At 44.9% G+C, this 4,092-nt stretch overlaps 1 non-coding gene across 1 annotated transcript; it reads right to left on the bottom strand.

Annotated features, from left to right (window-relative positions):
* Positions 1–3,601: 3,601 nt before the first annotated feature.
* On the bottom strand, positions 3,602–3,691 carry trnay-gua. The gene is given in 2 exon segments: positions 3,602–3,637; positions 3,655–3,691. It is a non-coding gene; the product is annotated as a tRNA-Tyr (tRNA).
* Between the last annotated feature and the right edge of the window lie 401 nt (positions 3,692–4,092).

The following is a 4,092-nucleotide window of genomic DNA, read 5'->3' as shown; positions in this document are numbered from 1 at the left end:
GAGGAACCAAGATGTTTTAAAAGAAACATCCATTGGTTGGCTGGCTGTTGTCATGACTATGGACTGTTACTGCCTGAACTGATCTGTTCCTGACCTCTGAATTATACCCTGGTCCTTACCCAATAGTACTCAACTGTGTCATGCAACTCTCTGATACCAGCTTCCTGCCATAGAATACAATATATACACCTTTGCCCATTACAAGCAAATTAAACAGGACTTGCTCTGAAAAGCATATTCTTTTATTATAAGATGTATATACTCTGGGTGGGACATAGGCATGACCTGGTAGTTCCCTTCCAAAATAACACACAGATTGGCTCATTTATGAACTTGATTGCTGTGGGTTACTACCCTGGTGCACATTTGCCCACACCCAAGAAAGAAATGCCAGGGCACACAAGATGCAACTGAGCCTTGTATTTAATGTCTGCTTCAGTTGAGCATTAAGTACAGGGCCCCATTGTACCTGTCAGTGCTGCACTCTGTGCTTCATCTCAGTTTACAAATAAGGAGGAGTTCATTATAGAGGGGTTTAAATGGGAAGGGTCAACCGATTAAGGGAACAGTAACACCAAAAAATGAAAGTCTTTAAAAGGAGTAAAAATGTAATGTACTGTTGCCCTGCACTGGTAAAACTGGTGTGTTTGCTTCAGAAACTCTACTATAGTTTATATAAACAAGCTGCTGTGTAGCCATGGGAGCAGCCATTCAAGCACAACATACACAATTGATAACAGTTCTGAAGAATACCATTGTATACTACAGAGCGCGTCTGTTATCTGCTGTGTATCATGTGCCTTTTCTCCTTTTTCAGCTTTGAATGGCTGCCCTATTCCTTGTCCTTGTGACAGATTACCCTTACCCTATCCACCTTACTAATAATTGAATCCCCTATATTGTAACTAAAACCTGCCTTTCCTTCCTTGCACTCCCCCACTGCTCATATTAGAGTAGATGCTGCTTTCCAGTGTACTCTGAGAGTCAGTCTGCTCCAAACATGCCATTTCAGAGCTGTCCTCCCTTCCGTGTGGTTGTAGCACCCCCAAACCCATCCCTTTAAATGGTGGTCTTATGCCTTTAAAAATGGGTGTTGGTTTGGGCCCCCCACTACACCGGCTCACATTTGCCGCTGCCATCCTCAGTGCTGCAAGTTCCCCTTAGGGTAAGGGGAGAGACACTTGCTGCTATTTCGGGGGATTAGTCGTTCAACAACAAATCGCTTCTTCTTCGGGAATGTAAATCGCCAGTGGCATGGCACTCAGAACTAGTGATGTGCCCCTAACCCGCCCGCTCCCTACCCACATCCGACCCAGGCCCGCTGCTCCCCTTTATTTATAGATCCGTGCCCGCCCACCCCGCAGTGACGTCACAAAAGGGACGGGGTGGGGCAGGCGGAAGTCTATATAAATTCTGTAAACCCGCGGGTCCCACGGGCCTCGGGTCGGCCCGCACATCTCTACTCGGAACGCTTCGGCTTTCCAAAGTCGCCCGAAGTTGCCTCACAAGGAATCATCTGGGGACTTCGGAAACATGAAGCGTTCTGACTGCCACCCTGCAGGCGATTTACATTCTAGCTGGTGGTAAGGCAGTTCTGGGCGATTAGTTGCCCGAAGAAGAAGCAATTTGTCGCTGGGTGCCTAATTTCCGAAATAGCAGAGTGTGTCTCTGCCCTAAAACTACATGGCAGATTTTGATCAGATTTCGAGGGTCAGATTTTATCTGATATTGCCATGCAACACAATGAGATTTCTTGGATCCTACAAAATTTAATCTCCGAGTGGTGTTGTTTGCTCATGAGTCTACATCCGACAGTCAGTTTATTTCAATGGGGAAAAAAAGTCAGTCACACACCCTCACATTTTATCTTGTCGGATGAAGATGAAGCATGCTGTGTTCCAATCCAGCAGTCATAGCACGTCAGATGGAAACATTTCCATGTCGTTTACACATTGCATTTTTGTGTCAGTCCAATTATAAATATGTTGACCCATGCAACTGCATCTGGCTTGTAGGATGCAGTTGTATTTTGTCATTCCAACACCATCCTACAAAATCTCCTGTGGAGTTTAGCCCTTAGAGTCTGCAGTTCGGATTCCAAGGGGACAATCCACTTCCATCTCTCACAAGTAAATACTGCCTGGAACTGCTGCTCCAACAGTGTCAGACTGAGCTCCCCACCCCCATCCTATGCATTTCCCATGCGCTTCTATCAGGACTTTTATTACAAGACGAGCATGGCACTCAGAACTAGTGATGTGCCCCTAACCCGCCCGCTCCCTACCCACATCCGACCCAGGCCCGCTGCTCCCCTTTATTTATAGATCCGTGCCCGCCCACCCCGCAGTGACGTCACAAAAGGGACGGGGTGGGGCAGGCGGAAGTCTATATAAATTCTGTAAACCCGCGGGTCCCACGGGCCTCGGGTCGGCCCGCACATCTCTACTCAGAACGCTTCGGCTTTCCAAAGTCGCCCGAAGTTGCCTCACAAGGAATCATCTGGGGACTTCGGAAACATGAAGCGTTCTGACTGCCACCCTGCAGGCGATTTACATTCTAGCTGGTGGTAAGGCAGTTCTGGGCGATTAGTTGCCCGAAGAAGAAGCAATTTGTCGCTGGGTGCCTAATTTCCGAAATAGCAGAGTGTGTCTCTGCCCTAAAACTACATGGCAGATTTTGATCAGATTTCGAGGGTCAGATTTTATCTGATATTGCCATGCAACACAATGAGATTTCTTGGATCCTACAAAATTTAATCTCCGAGTGGTGTTGTTTGCTCATGAGTCTACATCCGACAGTCAGTTTATTTCAATGGGGAAAAAAAGTCAGTCACACACCCTCACATTTTATCTTGTCGGATGAAGATGAAGCATGCTGTGTTCCAATCCAGCAGTCATAGCACGTCAGATGGAAACATTTCCATGTCGTTTACACATTGCATTTTTGTGTCAGTCCAATTATAAATATGTTGACCCATGCAACTGCATCTGGCTTGTAGGATGCAGTTGTATTTTGTCATTCCAACACCATCCTACAAAATCTCCTGTGGAGTTTAGCCCTTAGAGTCTGCAGTTCGGATTCCAAGGGGACAATCCACTTCCATCTCTCACAAGTAAATACTGCCTGGAACTGCTGCTCCAACAGTGTCAGACTGAGCTCCCCACCCCCATCCTATGCATTTCCCATGCGCTTCTATCAGGACTTTTATTACAAGACGAGCCGTACAGAAAGCTGTGTATGGGACAGAAGAAGCAGAAGCTCGGCCCTCCCTGACAGCAGAGGGGAACACGCTGTCAATCATGTGAGAGAAAACAGCATGGCCACTTATTCACATACACTATGGTCAATTTTGCCATGAATAATAAATGACATAAATATATGTCATGCTATAAATATTCTATTTCCACATACTGTTGTTTCCTCAGTGCAGGGGAATGTATTTTGCAGTTATCTTACATATAAGTTGTGCTCATTAATTATTCAAACACAGGAAAAACATGTGTAAATAGGTAGATAGATATACATCGTGGCTACAAATTAAGCTATTTTAAAACTGTTCAAGGAAGCAATTACATTTTTTTTTTTTATTATAAAAAACAAGTCCTTCGGACCGGAATCGAACCAGTGACCTAAGGATGACAGCTGGCATTCCCACTACAGTCCTCCGCTCTACCAACTGAGCTACCGAAGGAACGACACAAACCTGCTCTAAAGCTTGCCATACATTGTGTTCACCTATTACCTAATAACAAATACAGAGATAATCTTGTAGTTAAATAATTACAGGCACATTTTAGTGCTCTTGCGTTACTGTCATTTCAAGAGGGACTGAAAAAGGGCAACCAGCACACCAGGAGTACACAAAAACCCCAAAACTTTAAATCAGCAACTCATTTTTAGGAATATGTATTTGGTATAATAATATAGACATCAAAAATATAAGGAAGAAAGGTCTAGCTGCTAAAGTGTATTTATTCCCACTACCTGTTGTGTTTTGAGCTGTACTTGCCCTGTGTCACGCATACAAGAATTCACCAAACAAAGGGCATTTAACTTTCAAGCAGGAAGTATGTCCCATCCCCCCACAGAGCA

The sequence above is a fragment of the Xenopus laevis genome, chromosome 1S, assembly GCF_017654675.1.
Source record: "Xenopus laevis strain J_2021 chromosome 1S, Xenopus_laevis_v10.1, whole genome shotgun sequence".
In the NCBI taxonomy this organism is placed as follows: Eukaryota; Metazoa; Chordata; class Amphibia; order Anura; family Pipidae; genus Xenopus; species Xenopus laevis.
Note: the sequence above shows the minus strand (reverse complement) of the source record. Positions and strands in the feature narration are given on the sequence as shown.